Consider the following 21,034-nt stretch of genomic DNA (forward strand, 5'->3'; position numbering starts at 1 on the left):
AGGGCGAGGGAGCTCAAAACTGGCAATCCACGGGGATAGCCTTCTGAAACTGCCAGTCAGTAAAGGGAGGAAATGCAGGGTGGAGGGGGAAGACGAGGCTAGCTGGCCTGTGGGCTTTATGCTTGCCAACAGATTCATTGGCTTTAGGTGCCCTCATTTCAGCTTCTTGAAGACATCTCTTCTAGTGTCTCCCGACCTGTCCCCATCCAGGCCAAGCACAGTGGGACCTCCCTTGACTACCACCCTTGTATGTCCCTCTCTTCTCTGTTGTATCTCCTGTTTCCTGTCATCTCGGTTTTCCTCTTTGTTGTTTTACTTCCTCGTTTTGGTGGAGCTCATCCTCCAGTAGCTTCCTGAGAAAGGATGTGTGTGTGTGGGGGGGGGGGGGGGGCTCTATTCTTTGAGACCTTTCAAGACCAACGATGTCTGCATTCTTCCTTCATACCCACCTTGTACACTCCCCTGGAAGTCATTTTCCTTCCTCACATCTGGTGACACTGATGAGAAGCCTCAAGCCTTCTGGTTCCCGATCCTGCACATGGGACCTATTTTTTTCTCTCTGGACATTTAAAGAAGCTTTTCTGGGGGCTCCTGGCTGGCTCAGTGGGTAGAGCATGCGACTCTTGATCCCAAGGTTGTGAGTTTGAGCCCCATGTTGGATGCAACAGCCAACATAAAATCTAAAATAAAATAAAATAATAAAATAGCATAAAATAACATAACATAAAATAAAGAAGCTCTTTTGTGTCCGCAGTACACTGATACCTCATGACTATGCTCTTTGGGGTGGATCTATTTTCACAACTGTGCTGAATGCCCACTGGATGCTTTCAATCCCCAAATTCAAATCGTTCAGTGTTGGGAAATTTCCTTAAACTATTTCACTGATGACTTCATTTTCTCTACTTTTTCTTTCTGGAACTTCTGTTATCCAGATACTGTACCTCCTCTGATTTTCTTGTGATTTCTGTTTGTGTTCTTTTCATGCTTTCGGGTTTTTTTTAGGAAAAAACAACCTCATGCTATGGGCTGAATTGTGTCCCCCAAAATATGCTGAACTCCTAACCCCCAGTGTCTGTGAGTGTGGCCTTATTTGGAAATAGGGCCTTTGCAGAGCTAATCAAGTTAAAGTGAAATCAATAGGGTAGGTCTTAATCCAATATGACTGGCATCATTATTGCAGGGGCAATCTGGACACAGACACAGAGAGAACGCCAGTCAAAATGAAGACAGAGATTGGAGTGATATTTCTACAAGCCGTGGGACACCAAAAATTGCCAGCAAACCCCCAGAATGGAGGAGAGAGGTAAGGAACAGATTCTCCTTGTAGAGTCCTCGGAGAGAACTAATCTCTGCCAGTACCTTGATTTTTGACTTCTGGCCTCCAGAACTGTAGATGGTAAATTTCTATTGCTTTAAGTACCCCAGTCTGTGGTACTTGGTTAGAGCCGCCCTAGGAAACGAATACACCTCATCTTTGCCTTCCATTTCTTCTATTAAGTTCTTCATTTCTTATATCATGTTTCCCATTTCCACGGGCCATTCTTTTGTTGTTCTGTTCTGTACACTTCTGTTTTGTCATTTCAGCCTCTTATTTCATGCCTGCAATATATTTTCTCATTGGAGAAAATTAATGATGATTTAAAGCTTTCTTTTCTCAGACTAGTCTGCTGTTGTTAAGTTCCTTGTTTTATGTCCTGTTAAAGGCTCTTCTCAGGTGTCTCTAAATCCTATGGAGAGGCAAGCTAAGGCTAAAAACACCAAGCCAAGAATAGAACTTGTTAAAGGTAGAGGGCTGTGGGGGAACTCTTTTTTGGGGGAACCCTAAATGTAAATATCTTTAGTTTTTTTCCACTTTGTGTTTGTCAGACCCTTCCAAATTCCTGCCTGGAGGTAGAGACTGGGGAGCAGTCTGGGGCCTCAGCCTTCATCATGGACAGTCCCATATCCTCTGCGTCACACTCTTCAGGAAATAACCCTTCTTTCTTAAGGGGAGTGGAGGAGGGCTGGATGCCCTGCATCCTGGAGTGAGGGGTGACCCAGGGAGCAGATATGGGAAGCCATCTGCTTTTCTTGCTGGCTTTTAACTGATTTTCCTTATTCGGTCCTCGCCACCCTTCACCTGCCCTTCTAGAATTACATGAGTAATGAGTTCCTGACTTTTGGAGGATTTGGTTGGTTTTGTTGGCTTTTGCATATTGGCTTAGATTTGGCTTTCAGCAGGCACTGGCTACCTCCCCGTCTGCTTCCCAGCTTAAAGTATTTTCTTTTATTGTGTCCTCTTCATTCTCTCAGACCTGTGGTTTCTTGCAAAAAACAAAACAAAACAAAAGAACTTTTACTCCAGTTCAGATGGTGTCCAAGAGGGAACAAAATGGTATGTGTGTTCAATGCTCTGTCTTTATCTGAAAGCCTCAAGATCTCTTTTTAAAACTAATTTTCACCATTGTGATATAAAAACAATAAACTAGGAATAGAAGAGAACTTCCTCAAATTGATGAAAGACATCTATGAAAAACCCACATCAAACTACATGGTGAAAGACTACTTTCCCCCTTAGATCAGGAGCAAGACAAAGATGTCTGCTCTTACCAATTTTATTCAACATCGTACTGAGATTTCTAGCTAGGCTAATTAGGCAAGAAAATGAGACAAGAGGCATCCAGATTGGAAATACATAAGTAAAATTATCTTTATTTGCAATTGGCATGATCTTATATATAGAAAATCCTAAGGAATCCACAAAACGCTATTGCAGCGAAGTTCAGCAAGATTGCAGAATAAAAGATCAGTATTTAAATTTTTTTTTTCAACTTTTTTTTATTTATTTTTGGGACAGAGAGAGACAGAGCATGAATGGGGGAGGGGCAGAGAGAGAGGGAGACACAGAATCTGAAACAGGCTCCAGGCTCCGAGCCATCAGCCCAGAGCCCGACGCGGGGCTCGAACTCACGGACCGCGAGATCGTGACCTGGCTGAAGTCGGACGCTTAACCGACTGCGCCACCCAGGCGCCCCAAGATCAGTATTTAAAAACCACCTGTATTTCTATCTACCAACAAGGAACAATCTGAAAATAAAATTAAGAAAATTCCATTTTACAAGAGCATTAAAAAGAATAAAATACTTAAAAAGGATATGTTTAACAGAAGAAATGTAAAACCTATATGCTGAAAACTATAAAATATTGTTGAAAGAGACAAAAGAAGGCCTAAATAAATGGAAAGATATCCCATGTTCATGGATCAGAAATTTAATATTGTTAAGATGGCAATACTCCCCCGTGATCTACAGACATAATGCAATCCCTATCAAAATCTCAGTTGGCTTCTTTGCAGAAATTGACAAGCTTATCCTAAAATTCACACAGAAATGTAAAAGACCCAGAATAGCTAAAACAATCTTTTTAAAAGCAACAAAATCAAAGCACTCACACTTCTTATATTAAAAACAATACGGGCAAAAATAATCAGGATATTGTGATACTGGCATAAGGATAGATCTATATAGATCAATGGAATAGAATTGAGAATTCAGAAATAAACCCTCACATTTACAATCAATTGATCTTTTTTAAGTTTATTTATTTATTTTGAGAGAGAGAATGACAAGCAAGGTGCAGTGACAGTGCAGAGCCCCACATGGGGCTCAAACTTATGAACGTGTGAGATCAGGACCTGAGCTGAAATCAAGAGTTGGAAGCTTAGCTGACTGAGCCACCCAGGTGCCCCTACAATCAATTGATTTTAGACAACTGTGACAAAACAATTGAACAGAGAAAGAATAGTCTTTTTGATAAATGCTGCTGGGATAACTGGGTGTCCACATGCAAAAGAACAAAGCTGGACACCTTACCTCACACCATATACATACACAATTAATTCAAAATGGATCAAAGACCTAATGTAAGAGCTAAAACTATAAAACCCTTAGAAGAAAACACAGGAGTAAATCTTCATAAACCTTGGATCAGGTAATGATTTCTTACATATGTTGCCAAAAGTGAAAGCAACCAAAGAAACAATGATAAATTGGAGTCCATAAAAATTAAAACCTTTCATGCTTCGGAGGATACCATCAAAAAAGTGAAAAGAAAGGCACCTGGGTGGCTCAGTCAGTTGAACATCCAACTTCAGCTCAGGTCATGATCTCACGGTTCGTGGGTTCAAACCTCAGGTCTGCCTTTGCGCTTTCAGTGCTGAGCCTGCTTTAGATTCTCTGTCTTCCTCTGTCTCTGTCCCTCTCCCGCCTCTCTCTCTCACTCACTCTTGAAAATAAATAAATATTTAAAAAAATTTTTTTAAAAGTAAAGACACTCATAGAATGGGAGAAAATATTCACAACTGATATATTTGATAAGGGACTTTATAGAATATATAAAGATCTCTTACAAGTCAATTATAAAAAGAGAATGCAATTAACAATTGGGCAAAGGATCTGAATAGACATTTTCCCAATATATTCATACAAATAGCCAATAAGCATGTGAAACGACGCTTATATGATTAACCATCAGAGAAATGCAAATCAAAACCGTGTTGAGATACACTGCTTGGGATGGCCATAATAAAAAAGATGGAGAATCAAAAGTGTTGGTGAGAATGTAAAATTGTGTAGCGATTTTGGAAAATAGTCTGGAAGTTCTTCAAAAAGTTAAGCATGGAGTTACCCTACAGCAAGCCCAGCAAATCCTGGGTACATACCAAATAAATGAAAACAGGAAAACATGTTCACAAATATTCTTAGCAGGATTTTTTATAATATCCAAAAAGTGAACGAAAAACCCCCACAAATATCCATCACCTGATGAATGGGTAAGTAAGACTCAATATATCCATAGAATTTCCAGTGTTAGCAATAAAAAGAAACAAAGTACTGATACATATTACAACATGGATGAACCTTGAAAATATTATTCTGAGTGAAAGGAGCCAGACACAAATTTCATATATTTTATGATTCTACTGATATGAAACGTCTAAGAGTTAGCTAATTTATAGAGACATGGAAAGTGACTGTGAAAGACTACAGGGTTTCCTCTGGGGTGATGAAATGTTCTGAAGTTGATTTGGGCGATGCCTGCACAACTCTGTGAATATGCTAAAAGTCATTGAATTGTAAATTTTACTGTTTGAATTGTGTAACATGTGAGTCATGTATCAATAAAATTATTGTTAAAAAGCACCAAATTTAGGGGCGCCCCGGGTGGCTCAGTGAGTTAAGCATCTAACTCTTGAATTCAGCTTGGGTCATGATCTCACGGTTGTGAGATCGAGCCCCATGTCGGCTTCTGTGCTAAGCATGGAGCCTGCTTGGGATTCTCTCTCTCCCTCTGCCCTTCCCCACACACACTCTCTTATACTCTCTCTCTCTCAAAAAAAAAAAAAAAAGAAAAGAAAATAGGCACCAAATTTAGTGGTGACTGGTGGCTGTTGGTAGAGCATGTGACTCTTGATCTCAGGGTTGTGACTTTAAGCCCCACGTGGGAGGTAGAGATTACTTAAAAAATTAACAACAACACCCACTTTTAACTGTCTTGGCATCTGAATTTCTACTACGAACCTTTATGTTGATGTTGGAAGTAGACAGGCTATGCATTACAAATCAGCTCAGTGATACTACAGATTGGGATGGAGGTAGTGGGGGGTCATGGACATAGGTTCAGCCAGACATGAGGGGCCTTGGGCATGTCTGTTACTTATCAGCTATGCAGTCTTGGAGGAGTGACTTAACCTCTTCCAGCCTCAGTTTCATAGTCAGTGAAACGAGATTAATAATAGAACCTGAAGAAGGGATTTTATGCTTGTCGTCCAAGCCCTGGGAAATAGACTCTAGGAAACATTGAGATGCTTCTTGCCAATCTTCTACCCGGGCAGAATGTATTGGAGGGATACCTGAAGCAGGACTCCTTTGGTTGCAAAAGACAGACAGCAAAACACAGCAGGTAAGCAAACAAAGGGAATGAATTGCTTTGTGATGCTAAGAAATCCAGCGGTAGCTTCAGGCATGGCTAGATCCTGGGGCTTAAATGATGGCACCTTTCCCTCTTTCCCTTGCTCGCTCAATGGTAGTCTTTGAGCGTGAGGACTCTGGAGCTAGATTCCCTGGATTTGAATCTCACTTGTTTTGTGACCTTGGGCAAGTTACTTAACCTTCCTGTGCCTCGTTTTCCTAATCTGTATAGAATCAGGATGTGATAACAGAGTACTGACCTCAGAGGAAAGTTGTGGGGATTCAGGGAGGTAATATACGTAACATGTTTAGAATAGTGCTTGCCAGAGTCAATAATATATTAGTATTTAACTATTATTATTATTATTATCATTGGGATTTATTTTGTGGTTCAGCTGCAGCTGGGAACACTCCATCGGGCAAGAACGTTGGTTCCTAGAAGCTTAGCTGTATATTCTTGTAGGGCAGAATAATTTTTTTTTTCTTTTAAAGAGGAGGACTATCTTTAAACACTAGCTCTGCGTCCTAGGGAATTTGGGTCACGTGCCCATCCGCGACCCAAACGGAGGGATGCGGTCCTCTGATTGGCCCAGCCACGATGCCCAGGGTCCAGGCAGACAAAAACCAGTCTTGCCCACATCTACTGTAAGGAAGTTTTCCAAGCACGGCTGGAGAGAACAGAAGCCTTCCGGGAAGGCTGCAACGGGGCCATGGCAAGCTCTGGGCACAGCTAACGGTGGGGAACGGGCTCAGCCTGGGTGCTGGGGCCCTATTCTGTACCATGCCGGGAAAACGAGGCCTCTCAGGCTTGAGGCTGAGGAATGCCATGTGGTATGCATTACCTACCAAGTAATAGACCGTTTACCTTCTCCGGAGCTGGGAGCAAACAGACCTAATTGGTGTAGCCACTGGAATATTGGATGTCTCTCATTGTGGTCCCAGAACTCGAGACCCTCTTACTTTTGCAACCAGGACAACATGTTGAAAAGATGGTGGTCTTCAATCTAAATGGAAAAAGCAACAAAACCACATTTTAGACGGTTTTGGGTGGTTTGAAGTGGTTTCTGGTTAATCCCAGCTCCATCAGGCCATCTGAGAGATTTGCTGCATCTGGGGGCCGCTAGAATGAGGAAATGATTTCGCTAAGCCAGCCTGAGTCTGCATTCCCAAATATGGAGTTCAAGGACTCATCTTGGAGAAAATGAAACAGAAGCTTCCAACAAAGGGTTCTTAGAAGTCGGTTTGTAATTAACCTTTCTGTGTAACATGAGATTTCTGAATTAAATGGAGGGGAAAAAAATAGATTCATTTTTTTTTTTACAAATAACAGATACTGGTAAACAGCAGTTCCAATGTGCTTTACAGAACATTGATTACCATATGCTGGGGATATTAGTCGACAGGCATGTCTAAACTAATCCAATCTACCTCTTCTTTTTAATTCGGGTTTTCTGCTATACTTGACAAACAGGCTGGGCCTCGTGGGGTTCTGCTGGGAGGCAATGCCCAGCTTCTTAAGCCTGGGGCTCAGGCACCACGGGGAGGCCCTGGCTTCAGTACCTGCCCTCATTTAATCTGTGACTTCGAGGACTTGTCTCCAAACCATAATTGAATTCCCATTTGATCTGCTTGACCTCAGCTTCCCACAGAGCCAATTCCCAGTGGGCAGAGTGTGGCTGGGCCCGGGAAGCGGCAGGGGTTTCCACCTGTGCCCTCTCGGGCAGGACGTGGCCTCCGGATAAATCTCATTTGGCCCACCAGGGTTGAAAAATGGTTTTGAATGTGAATGCCTTCAGATGTGCATTCGTCTGCTATGGCTGCTGTAACCAGGTACCGCAGACCAGGAAGGGGGCGGGGGGGATGCTTAAACAGCAGAAATGTATGATTTCACAGCTTGGGGGCTGGGAGTCCAAGATCAAGGTACTGGCAGGGGTCCTTCTGAGTGAGGGCTGTGGGGGAAGGATCTGTGCCAGGCCCCCTGTCCTTGGCTATTTTCTCTCTGTGTGCCTTCACATGGTCTCCCCTCTGTGTGTGTTTGTCTCTGTGTCTAAATTTGCTCTTTTTATAAGGACACCAGACATATTGGACTAGGGCCCATCCTAACAATCTCATCTTAATCTGCAAAGATCCTATCTCCTAATAAGATCACATTCTGAGGTACTGGGGGTTAGCACTTGAACCTATGAATTTCGAGGGACTACAATTCAGCCTATAATAGATGCCATGGGGCTTCATTTTGCCACAGTCTCTTTTACTCACTAGTGCCTTACGTTGGGTGCCTTTTACAAATTTTATTTCCTCCTGGCCTCTGTATGCTTTGGGATTGCGGCTCTGCTCCCCTTAGTTCTTTCATTCATCCATTCACTCATGTATTCAATCAACAAACATAATAGCACCTCGTTTGCAAGATTGCTGGGAAAATTAGATAACGTGTTTATATTTTTAGCTCAACATCTGGCATATAGAAGACATTCAATCGCGTTTATTCATCCATTCATTTACCAATATTTATCAAGCACCACTGAATGCCAGGAATAGGGCTGGGCTGTGCATGCAAAGCCAGGCAAGTGTCTCCGCCCCTGGAGTTTAAACTGAAGTAGAAGAGGCAGCCTTGCTCCAGGAGCCCCAGCTGAAGCGTGTGAACAACCGTGGTCCGTGCTCTGTTAAGCTGGGGGCAAGAGTCTGGTGAACATAGCGCTGGAGCAGAGAGGGGCAGGAAGGCACACGATGGGCTCCTGGGGATGGGCCATGCAGAGCTGTGGCCTCCAGAAGGCAGCGAGCTTCTTCCGAGTGTCCGGATGGGGCTATGGTAGCTTCTCAGTGGAGGGAGACACGATCAGAGCAGCGGTGCAGGGATGAGGTTGGCGTGAGGTGAGAAGGGGTTCCAGGAGAGCCCCTGGGAAGCTGCAGCAGGTGCCCTGAGGTGTGTGTGTGGCGGGGGAGATGTCTGCTTGGCCTGGAGCGGGGGTGTAGGGACGGGCAGAAGTGGTTGGCTTCGGGAGATTAAGCGGAAACTTGACAGATCGGGGTGGGGGGAGACGGGTTGGTGGGAGGGTGCGGGGAGGTGCCCAGGATGCACTATCTTGCAGACCTGGCCAGGGGGGTGTGGCTCCCAGCTGAGAAAAGCAAGAGGCTCTGGTTTGTAAGGGCATGTTGAGTTTGAGGCAGAGGAATCTGGACCTGATAAAGCATGAAGAGTTACTGTCACTATTTATTCGTTCATTCCACAAATATTTATGGAACACTTGTGCACAGCGAGGGGAGTGTGGATGTCAGGGATACCCCAGTAAGCGATTCAAAGAGCCTTAGGCAATGGACATTCTAACGGGGAGATGGCAGCAGGCACCGGAGCGCACAGGTAAGATCACTGTGATAAGGAAATAAGGCCAGGTGAGGCGAAAGGGAGCACGGGGGGCCACCTAAGTTGGAGTGGACATGATAGGCCTCTCTGGAGAGGTGACAAGCGAGCTGCAGCCTGATTGGGAGAGTGAGCTGGATGCGAAAAACCTTGGAGAAAAACGTCCCAGGTGGAGGACACAGCATGTGCAAAGGCCCGGAGGAGGGAGAGGAAGGTTCAGGATGAGGGAGTAAGCATCAGGGCCCAGGTCAGGCACAGACTCAGAGGCTAACACAAAGCATTTGCCTTCCACCCCCCGCCGCCACGAGCTGCAAAAAGCCATTCAAGAAAAGCAAGGGACTGCCACATTTGAACAAACCAAAGTGGAATTCTAGGGACTCTGCCCATATATTCCCCTTTCTGCTTCCCTTGGTTTGAGCTGAGTTTCTGTCACTTGGATCCCAAGGGTCTTGATAAACACATCTGGGAAGAAAAACTTTTCTGTGGGGCATGTGTTGAGATCCAAGGATCACAGAATGTTAGAGCTGGATGGGGCCTCAGGGATGAGCCAGGTGAGGAGTGTTCCCACTGCTCCCAGGGGGGACTCAGGTGGGCCAAGACCTAGGCCTCTCTCATCTGGAACAGCTGCTCCTGCACTGGATTGACCCAGGGCGTTTTACCTGTGCTTCCACCCATTGTGTCCTCGCCTCAAATTGGGAACCACTGAGCTGACCGTAAGCTACTCTTTTACAGATGGGTCGACTGAGGCCCAGGGAGATTAGTGAATGTCTGAGGCCATGCAGCTGGGAAGAGAAGATTGCCTGCCACCGAGACCCAGACTGGGAACTTGGCTGTGGGGTCAGAAGGTTCGAGCTTCAAGGATGCCCGCCCCAGCTATGGCCAGCGATGGGCTCCAAGGGGCTGCCGCTTGGGATCCATCTCTCCCAGGAGAGGGACGCAGCCATGGCCAGATTCACAGACTGGGATGGGAACTACAGAATGCGGAGAAGGAGGATCCTGACACTGAGCTTCTTTCTGGGCCTCCATACAAGATGAAGGAGACTCTTGCTGACCCAGCATCGCCTGGGCTGGCAGCACCCAGGACCAGAGCTGACTTCACGTCCTGGATCTGTCCCCGCTGGAAGTGGGATGTGGGCACATGCCCTGAAATCTCTGAGTCTCAGCTCCTCATCTGCAGTAAAGTGGATAGCAGCCTGGCGGGGATGTGGTGGGTGCCAAGAAGGTTCGGCACGTCAAGCGTGTAACACAGCGCCTAGCACCTGGTGAGTACCCGATTGGCTATTGCTTCGCTGCTGTCGTTTAGTTAAGCGTCGCTATTTCACTCTGAGGTTCACACTGCAGGGCCGGGAACAGGAGTCTAAGAGAGGCAGAGCCCGAAGAAGGCTGGACCAGGGGCCCGTCAGTCAGTTGGGATTAAAGTCCCAGCTCACAGTAAATTCCCCCGGGGGAATGAAGAGTGCCAGTTCCATGTCTTTCCGATTAATGGAATTGTGACTTTTCTTCCAGCCAGGGTTCTTTATCATAGGTTCACGTGGTAGCAAATGCTGCTGCTGTGCCAATGTCTTTGTTTTATTTTTACTTGTGAGATGAACATTCAAAATAAATACATTGGCTATGTGACTTCAAGTAACTGAAACCAAACCCAACAGAAGAGAAAAACCTGCCTTGTCAATTTCCAGATTCCTTCCCGCCCCACCCCCCCCCCCTTCCAGGGTCAGGCTTCCCTCGAACTTCTTTGCCATAGGATACAGACATGCTTAGTGCATGGTGTTCCCAAGGCTCAGAGAAACAGACCAGACATTCAGATACATCTTTACTCCTCTAATAATTTGAAAAATAAGTAAATATACAAGCACCTGGGTGCCTCAGTTAGTTAAGTGTTCGACTCTTGCTGGCTCGGGTCATGTCTGACACTGCTGAGCCTGCTTGGGTTTCTCTCTCTCTCACTCTCTTTCTGCCCCTCCCCTGCTCATGATGGCTCTCTCTCAAAATAAGTAAATAAACTTAAAAAGAAATTTAAACAAAGTAAATACAAAGCTAACATTTCACTGTACCAGGCACTATAACTGTGATACTCTTAATCAGTTTCCCCAAAGCCAAGGATTAGTATTATTCCTTTTTGCAGGTGAGGAAACTAAGGCTCTGAGAGGGCAAGTGATTGCCCAAAGTAACACAGCTCATAAAGATCCTGAGAGACCCCAGATAGAGGGTAAGGCAGATTGCAGGACTCTAGAAAAGATGCTGAAACTCCTTTTGGCCTGTGGAGACTTTCTTGGGTAGGAGTTGAAATATGGGTGCTGTGTTAAACTATGGTGGCTGTGCCTTTCTGGGTCCCCAGGGGATGGTGGCAGAATACCCACTGACCATGGCCCAGAGTACCTTCTTCAAAGACTGTTTACTTCAGAGAATAGTGGTCTCCCTCAACATAAAACCTCCTAAACTTTCCAAGTGTGATAGTCAGATTTTGCTGTTATAATGCCACGTAACAAGCAACTTGCCCCGAATCTTAGGGACTTAACAAAAACCTCCATTTATATGTCTTCCTCTTGGGTTCATGGGTCATCTGGGGTAGCTCTGGTTTAGGCTGGGACGACGATCGGGTATTCCATGTACATCTGCATTCTACAGTCTGTAGGCACCCAGAGGACGTTTCTGTGGCAAATGGCAGAAGCTGAGGAGACTGAACTCAGCACAGCAGACGCATGTAAAATTTCTGTCCCCGCACACTCACTTACACCCTGTTGGCCAAAGGCAGTCGAATGACCAAGGACACTCTCAGTTCAGGGAGAGGTACAATCCACTTCCTCTACAATCCAATCTACCACACAAAGGCAACTCATCCCAGGGCCATCTTGCCTTGCTGTGGTGGAAGAAGGCTGGGCCTCTACTTTCCATGAGGATGAGGTTGGAGATTTTCCAAAGGAAATTTACCGAAGACTGAAGGGAGAGAAACAAGCCACAGTGCATGCCAGTTGTGTCTGCTTGCCAAGAGTCTCTTGTGCTGGTAAATGATTCCTATTTCCCTTTGGTGAATCACCTCCTCCCATTTTCATTCTATGTGATTTGGGGGAGAGAGGTTGCTGTCCTCACCTACCCCCTTCAAGGGTGGACACCTGATCCCTTTCTGGCCAATGGGAATGCTGCATCCCCTTGACTGAATGATTGGTTCCAGGCTGGTCATGGGATCCAACCTGGCTCAATGACAGTGATACCCAGGATTTGTGCTACAACTATTAGAGCCAGAGGTCCGGTTTCCATTGAGTTTGTAAAGCAGAGTAGAAACCCGGAGTCTCAGAGGTGGCCATCTTTGTACCTCTCATACTGTAAAGTAAAGGTGATCCTGAGGAAAACAAAGCCCGAGGGTGAGACAGAGTTGTGAGAACACTGCTTGAGCATCTAGATCCAGCTGTGCCTGAAAGCCCTGAACTCTACAATAAATTGTTTTGGGGGATAGAAGTGGGGTTAAGTTTGATTTCGTTACTTGTCCCTTGCAGTCAAAAACACCTTACTAATTCAGAAATAGAGCTAAAGACATACGAGGGAGGTGGCCAAGATCAGCCCCGGGTTCAAATCCTGGCCTTGCCACTTAGAGCTGTGTGACCTTGCTGTACCTCCATCTCATTTGTGACATCGATGAGTGTTGTGCTGGTAAACCGTATAAAACAGGTCGTCTGGGCTTGCCAAATTGTAGCTACGCAATGCATGATGTTTATTACAACCAGAGGATTCAGAAGCAGGCTTCCTGTCCTCCCTGGGCGAGTATCCAGTGTCACGGTTTGTTTGCCCACAGATCCCACAAGTCACACGACACCCCTTCCTGTCGCCCGTGGGAGGATGGGGTTGGCACAGCCTCTGAGCTCTGGCAGGCCGTACCTTCTTTCCCCCAGAGCCTCTCTCTCGTTTGCCCTCGCAGCTGGCCTCTGGGCCTGGTGGACTCAGCCCCTGGGAAATGAAAGGTGCCAACCCCTGCCCCCGGGGCCAGGCCCCCCTCTCACAGAAGCACAGGCTCTTGGCCACAGAGGACTAGGAGGCCCAGGAACTGGACGCCTTCTGCTTTGGTTGAGGCGGTGGGGGGAGGGGGGGGGAGAGACCAAGGCTCTCGGAGCATAGAGCCAGGAAGTGGCACACCCAGAATTCAAACCCTGGTCTCTGCCTCCACCCTGCTCCCCACCCTCCCCTACTTCCCTGTGAGGGAAGAGCGGGGCTTTGTCAGCACTTCCCCACCTGGGGGTCACAGACAGTTTTAGGGGACATGTCACTACAGGTTGTAAATTTTTTAACAGCTTTGTATTTACTTGGGCAAGTATCCCCCAGCCCATTCCACAGGAGAACGCCAGGCCCAGCAGGGTGGGGATTCACGTCTGCAGCATCCCTGCTGCGTTTCCAGGGCCTTGAGTGTCGTCCGGTGTGGAGTCAGTGCTTCACAGATGTTTTGAGGACCGGATAAATGACTAGAGGGGTGGATGAAATAAGTTGCAAATGGTGCTGGTTCTCTCTACAGACAGATGACGGTCTGGAGGCGCACCTGAGCAGGGGAAAGTTAGGTCCCCGTGAAGACGAATAGTCGGGGAGGAGGAGCAGAGTGGTGTGTGGAAGGGAAAACAGGTGCAGCCGACAGGTGCCTGGATTCAGGGGACTTGGCCCTGATGTCCCTTCCTGCAGAAAATTCTGTGGTTCTCGGAAGCATGTCCTCTAAGGGCTGAAACAAGAAGTGAGCCTTCCCTTCGCAGGTGTATTCCTTTCCTGGGGCTGTGCTAACAAATTGGCCACACACTGGGCAGCTGATAGCTCCAGAAACGTGTTCTCTCGCAGTTCTGGGGCTTAGGCATCTGAAACCCAGGGGGTGGCAGGGCCACACTGCTTCCCAGGGCTCTAGGAAAGGGTCCTTCCTTGCCAGTTTCAGCTTCCTGTGGCTCCAGGCGTTCTGGGGCGCCTCTGTGTCCACGTTGGCCTTCTCCTGTGTCTGCATCTTCTTTTCTGTCTCTTGAAAGGACCTTTGTGATTTGATTTGGAACCTACCCCAGGGGGCCAGGATGATCCCATCTTGAGATCCTTATTTACATCTGTCTTTACAGACACAGATACAGTCCCAATACAGTCACATTCACAAGTGCCAGGCATTAGGATTTGGACATATCTTTTTAATGGCCGCCACTCAACCCCATTACACCTGGGATCTGGATCCTGTTCGGCCCCCAACCCAGTCCTGCAGCGTCACCTTCTCTGGGGAAACAAGAAAGCCTCTCAGCAGACGGGAATCCTGGGGGACATTTGGTGGGGCCTGAGTGAGGAGCAGCTCATTTCTCCCTGAGGATGGGGACACTCCCAGGCAGCCCCTCAAGGGTGTCTCTCTTCTCTGGCCAGCCACTTCGGAAGGAGGGAAGAGGTTTGGGTGGGAGGATTTGGTCCCTGGGGAATTGTCTGAGGGCGGGGCCTGGCTGTCCACTTCCTGGGACTTGTCTAGTTCCTCGGCATGCTTTTATGAGTCTTGTCTTCTGAGTGCTCGCGGGAAGGAGGAGGGATAAAGGCATCTGAGAATGCGGTTTGGAGTCCCGCAAGCCCGGATGCTGCCGTGCAGTGCTACAGTCATTCATATGTCCATAGATATAGTCACTGATCATCTCCTAGGTACCGGGCAGGAGATAAGGCACTGATCAACACAGTGACAGTCCCTGCCCCCATGAGGCCTGCAGCCCAGGGCAACAGAGAGATTAAAAGTGAACATACAGGGGGGCTTGGTCGGCTCGGTTGCTGGAGCATGCATGTGATCTCGGGGTCATGAGTTTGAGTCTCACGTTGGGTGTAGAGACTGTAAATGAATACACTTTAAAAAAGTGACCATATTGACAAAAAAAACGACAAACTATCATCACTGCTAGAAAAGGGGATGGAGAATAACAGCAGGGAAGGCCTTTCTGAGGAAATGGTATTTGAGCTAAGGCTTAAAGCTGGGGGAAAAGCATTCTAGACAAGGGAAGAGCGTGTACAAGGGGCCTGAGGTCAGAAACAGCCCAGTACTTTAGGTAAATGGAAACACATCCTGGGTGTTGGACCTGTTAATTGGGGGGAGAGTGGGAGAGGTTAGCAGATACCAAATCCTGCTGACTTGTGGGCTATGGGAAGAAACTGGGATTTTATTCAGAAGATTTTGGGGCGCCTGGGTGGCTCAGTCGGTTAAGCGTCCGACTTCAGCTCAGGTCACAATCTCGCAGTCTGTGAGTTCGAGCCCCGTGTCGGGCTCTGGGCTGATGGCTCAGAGCCTGGAGCCTGCTTCCGATTCTGTGTCTCCCTCTCTCTCTTCCCCTCCCCCGTTCACGCTCTGTCTCTCTCTGTCTCAAAAATAAATAAACGTTAAAAAAATTAAAAAAAAGAAAAAAGATTTTAAGCAGGTTGGGTCATGACTTGAGGTAGCTTTTTAAAGAATCCCTTTGGGGAACAGGCAGCGAATAGATTATAGGACAAGGGTTGTGTTGTTTCTCTGTAAAAGTCCAGATAGTAAATAGTTTTGGCCTTGAGGGTCATGTAGTTTCTGCTGTGACTAATCAGGACTGCTGCTATATAGCACAAAAACAGTGAGAAGCGATTCGTAAGCAACCAGGGATAGCTGTGTTCCAATAAAACTTTATGAAAACAGGCAGCAGCTAGATTGGCCTCTAGGCCATGGTTTGCTGATTCCTGTTGTAGGGGAACAAAAGTGGAAATGAGAAGAGCACTGTGGCCCTGACCAGGTGACCCAACCTCTCTGAACCTCAGTTTTCTCATGTGTAGAATGGACACACCTTATCTCTCTGAAACACTGTGAAATTGCTGAGCCTTAAATTTTTTTTAATGTTTTTTTTGAGAGAGAGAGAAAGAGAGAGCACGAGACTGAGTGGGGGAGGGGCAGAGAGAGAGAGAGAGAGAGAGAGACACACACACACACAATCTGAAGCAGGCTCCAGGCTCTGAGCTGTCAGCACAGAGTCCCACAGGGGGCTCAAACTCATGGACTGAGAAATCATGACCTGATCCGAAGTTGGATGCTTAACCGACTGAGCCACCCAGGCGTCCCTGAAGTTGCTGAGTTTTAGTTGAGATAAAGTGCTGAGGGCAGAGCCCCAGCTCACGGTGGGTGCTGGACGCAGGGTGACATACACCAGTCGCGGTTCTATTGTTACATCAATCCAGGGTGACTGTATTTGTAAAGCAAAGGTTTTAAACCATGCAGTTAGTAGAGTTAACCAGCTCTCCTGGTCCTGGGGTACCTTAGTGGCTGATTGAAATGTTTGTGCGTGCAATTGAATGAACACTGCGATGACATTGATTAGGGCCTCCTCTTAAGTAAAGCGAACATTCCTTCTGCAGATCTGGCTCCGTTTCTTCAATGTGACATCAGTGCTGGCCCAAGAAACCCTCCTGTCATCCTCTTCCCACTTTGGGGAGACACCCCTGCAGCCCCAGCTGCCACCGCATTGCCCCTCTGGGCTGCTTGGGGGAGGGGCTAATTAATCCTCATGGAAACCTTCCCATTGTAGACTTCAGTGTTTGGTAGCTGGTTAGGAAGTAAAGTGCAGAGAAGGGTAAAGTGTGTGTTTTTCTTAAAATCTTGGCTGGGAAAGGGAGAAGAAGGTAGAGAAAAGTGGGAAGGGTCTGAGAGCACATTTGCCTTCACATTCTGGCCAATGTTGAGGGTACAGTTCAGGCTGAGAGGCAGGAAGGCTAATGCGGGGCCTTTCCCACCATGTTGTTGGGGTCACTGCCATGGGCACTAACGTCTGAGATCAGGGACTTGAGGGGAGGGGTGGGGCCTCCTCCTGAGACTCTGCTGGGTGGGACCCTGTCATGAAACTCAGAGGGATGTTCAGAGTAGCAGGGAATGTGGCTAGGACCTCAGGGCAGGAAACTGGTGGTCCAGAGTTGAGAGAGAGAGAGAGAGAGGGAGGGAGGGGGGAGAGAGTAATTCTTCATCAACAAAGATTTCATGAGCACCATTCGTCTGTCAACAAAGATTTCGTGAGCACCAACTACGTGCCAGGCGTTTGTCTGGCACCGACCGCACAGTGTGGAGTGAAGCAGACACACTCCCTGCTCTCACGGTGCCCTCATTCTGTTGTGAAATCTAATGCCCTGGGCCAGAAACTATTTTTACTCTTCTGGTTATTTTCTAGGGTGAGTCACACAGCAGCCCACAATTACCCCATCATCAACCAGGAGAAGGCAGAGGGCAGGGCCTGAAGGCCTGGTACCCAGATAAGTAAATTTCAGGAGGCTGACGGGCATTAGTGATTCAAACCATTAATGTATGAGAGCCAGGCCCTCTTGGGTTCACATCTCTAGCTTTGTCACTTACTGGCTGTGCGACCTCAGGCAAGCCACTCTACCTCTCTGAACTGTAGCCATTTGTTAATTTTGTATGGTAGGTGTTGAGGATACAGCAGTGAATGGGGTAGACAGGACCTCAGTTTTGTGCAGTTTAAATTCTTGTTGGAGACGGAAAACAAACAAGTATGTAAATCCTTAATATACCGGTTGGTGATGAGTGGGATGGAGAAAAAGACAGCAGTGTTGGAGGAATGAAGAATACCAGGATATGGAGTAGGGGTTTCATTTGAGCAGACCCTTGAGGGAGGTAAAGGAATGATCCATATGGATATCTGGCGGCGGGGGGGGGGGGGGGGGGGGCATTGCAAGCAATGAAAAAAGCAAGTGAAAAGGCCCTGGGGCAGGAGGCGCTTGGCAGATGTGATTAATTCAAGGATCTTGAGACAGGAGATTATCCTGGTGAGTCCAGTATAACCATGAAGGTCTAATTAAGAAGGATGCAGGATACTGGAGAGACAGAAGGCACTGTGAAAACGGAAGCAAGAGGTTGGAGTGATAAGAGGGAGAGACCACAAACCAAGGCAACTGGGAAAGGCAAGGAACCTCTGTGTCTGCAGAAGACTTCAAAAGGACTGCAGACCTCCCGACACTTTGATTTTCTACTTCAGACCCCCCAGGACTGCGAGAGAATACGTTTGTGTTTTTTAAGCCATTAAGTTTGTGGCAATCTCTAACACTGCACCAGAAAAGGAATACAAGAAGTAGCTCATTTCTTTTCATGTGAAATGGGCCAGTGGTAGCCCCTGCCTGAAGCCCTGTAGCATGAGGGGAGCGGGGAGCCCAGTGGCCCTGCCCCAGGCAGGAAAGGGGCTGAGGGACTGGCTGAGAACATGGCCAGAGCCCCAAGGATCACCCGCTAGTGTTCCTGGAAGTCAGGAATAAGGGTCTTCCTTCTGCCCCATCCCATCGCAAACATGGGCTCAGGGCATTTTTCCCTGCTGTGTACCCCTGGGATTCTAACTCCAGCCCCACTAGGATCTGGAGTGCCCACAGATGCCCACTCTCTCCAGCCTCCAGGCCTTTGCATGGGCTTCCCTCTGCCAGGAGCCCCCAGCTGGTGCAGTCTGGCCTTCTGCTTAGCCCTAGAAGTCTCTGACGCCTCCTATTCCTTCCTCCTTCCTTCGCCGCCCCTTTCTGCCTCCTCCCCACACCTTCACGTGGCCCTTAGCACACCCTTCATATTTAAATGCTTGTTTCATTCTTTGCTTTACCCACTAAGAGTAAGACAAATAGTTTCTATTTACTGAGCCCTGATTGTGTGCCAGCCAGGGCCGCTGTGAAGAGCTGTGGAGGCTGTGACTGATCGCCTAGGATGTGAGCAGCGGGCCCCTGGAGCTGTGCCAGGTGGCTGCAACTATGCCGAGCGCATGTTAACTCTTCCCAGGGACCCTGTGTGGTAGGTCCCTGCGTCCATTTTTCAATGAGGAAGCACTTGGTGAGGCCAAAGAGGGAAAACTCTCAGCTCCTCGAGCCGTACATTGTTAAAACATTTCTTGAGCATTTTGTCACATCCTCACCATGAACCTGTGAGGTTGACGCTGTAGTCATTCCCATTTCACAGATGGGAAAATTGAGTCTCTGAGCAGGTAAGTTTGTGGCCCAAGGTCACAGATCCAGCAACTGGCTGAGCTGGGATTCGAACGCAGTCTTGCCTGAAGTCTTAAGCCTCACGAAGGAATGAGTGAGGAGGGAATGAGTTCAGAGGGGACCTTCTGTTCTTTGGTTGTGACCTTGGGGATGCTTCATTACCTGGTTTGTATTATTCTGCAGATATGGGTAGCTCTGAAGGTCATATGAGTTCACATCCTCAGCAGCTCTTTGAGAACAGGATGACGGTATTAGTGTGGGAGGGACTTTTCTGGGCTCATACCTGGGTTCTGAGTCTCCTGGAGAAATCCTGCCCCTCAGTCTGCCCTGCCCCAGAGGAAAGCCTGGTCTTTTCTCCTGGCCCTGGAGGGTCTGAAACCCTGGGTCTTCCTAGAAGAGGCCTCGGCCCCACCAGGGCTCACTCATGACAACTGGGTCCTTGGTTCTTCCCAGGGGAACCCCAGAGAATTTCCTCCTGTTTTCACCTCCCTGTCCCTGTGGGGCCAGGCCCCGGCAGCTGTGGCATCAGGAGCGGCCGAAAACCCCAGAGAGTCTGTCGAATCCTTTGTGGGGGGGGGGGTGGCGGGTGGCATTTCAGGGCGGCTGGGGACAGCCTTGCCAGGCCCAGGGAAAGAGTGGTTGCCAGGCGGCATAGCCTCACGGCTTCCCAGGTACATTTGCATGGAAGATCTTCACTAATCCCAACACATCCCTGAGAGAGGAGTATTAATCATCATGAAAGTTCACATCTCCTAGTTGTTTACTAAGTGCCAGGCCCTGAGCTGAAGTCTTTATCTGGATTATGTTTTTTCCTCTCTTGAGAAGCTTAGAGAGTAAGAGCCATTATTGATATCATTCACATTTGTGGGTGAGGAAACCACACATTGAGCAGGTGGTAGAGACGTCTGTGAATCCAATCTGAGTTCTGCCAGACGCCTTCCCGGTAGAAATATGTTTAACAGATGAGGAAACTAAGGCTCAGAGAGCTGGAGTGCCTCACCCCCAAGTCCTCAGTTCTTCCCCTGGAAAGCGGCTGCCCAGCACCTTTTGGGGGCAGTGAAGAGAGGACTGGAGTTCACCATTTTCCTGGGTTCTGCTGGGGAGGCCCCCGGAGGGCTGGGTTTTGGGAAATGCCCTGGGCCCTGAGGGCCGTGGGCCTCTGTTTCCTCAGCTATAAAATGGAGGAAGTAAGAGGAGGTGTGCCTGACAGACGCACAGCTCCTTCCTAAGGCTTCCCCAGCTCTGCGTTACAAGGCCTGAATTTTCCAGGGCAGAGTTTGGCCCCAGTCCAAGCCCCCTAAGCAGCCCGTCCACCCCCACCTGGCTTTCCTCCCTCCCCTCCCCCACACCAGGCTCCTGTTATAACTGGAGTCCTGTCGGTGAGTTACTGGCTCACTATTTTTATAGGTTCCCCCAGCTCCCTCCTCCTCCCCACTCCCCTCACCCAAATAAAGGAGCTGTGAGACTAGGGCCAAAAACACAGCTCAGAGTATGTGTGCCAGTGACCCAGCCCCTGCAGGGGTGAGGCGGAGAACTTTCCATCTGGGCCCAGCCCTGGGCAGGGCCAGTTCCCCTCTTCCCTCTGGCAGCTCCTGCCTCCGTCTTCCTGCCCCAGCTGCTCCACAGAAACTGCTCTGTCCCTCAGGCTGGGCTAGCTCCCTGTAGGGCCTCGGATGGTTCCGGGACAGGTAGGGACTGTGTTGACAGGCTGACCCAGCGGCAGTCAGCCAGGAAAGTCAGTCAGTCTGTCACGGTCTCACAGTCCGACTCTGACACG

General features: G+C 48.1%; 1 long non-coding RNA gene across 1 annotated transcript; it reads left to right on the forward strand.

Annotated features, from left to right (window-relative positions):
- Window positions 1-18: 18 nt before the first annotated feature.
- On the forward strand, window positions 19-10,565 carry LOC147583515 (uncharacterized). The gene is made up of 3 exons (XR_015243157.1): window positions 19-247; window positions 1,184-1,306; window positions 10,042-10,565. It is a non-coding gene; the product is annotated as an uncharacterized LOC147583515 (long non-coding RNA).
- The last annotated feature ends 10,469 nt before the right edge of the window (window positions 10,566-21,034 follow it).

The sequence above is a fragment of the Puma concolor genome, chromosome A2, assembly GCF_028749965.1.
Source record: "Puma concolor isolate L17-30 chromosome A2, mPumCon1.1.hap2, whole genome shotgun sequence".
In the NCBI taxonomy this organism is placed as follows: domain Eukaryota; kingdom Metazoa; phylum Chordata; class Mammalia; order Carnivora; family Felidae; genus Puma; species Puma concolor.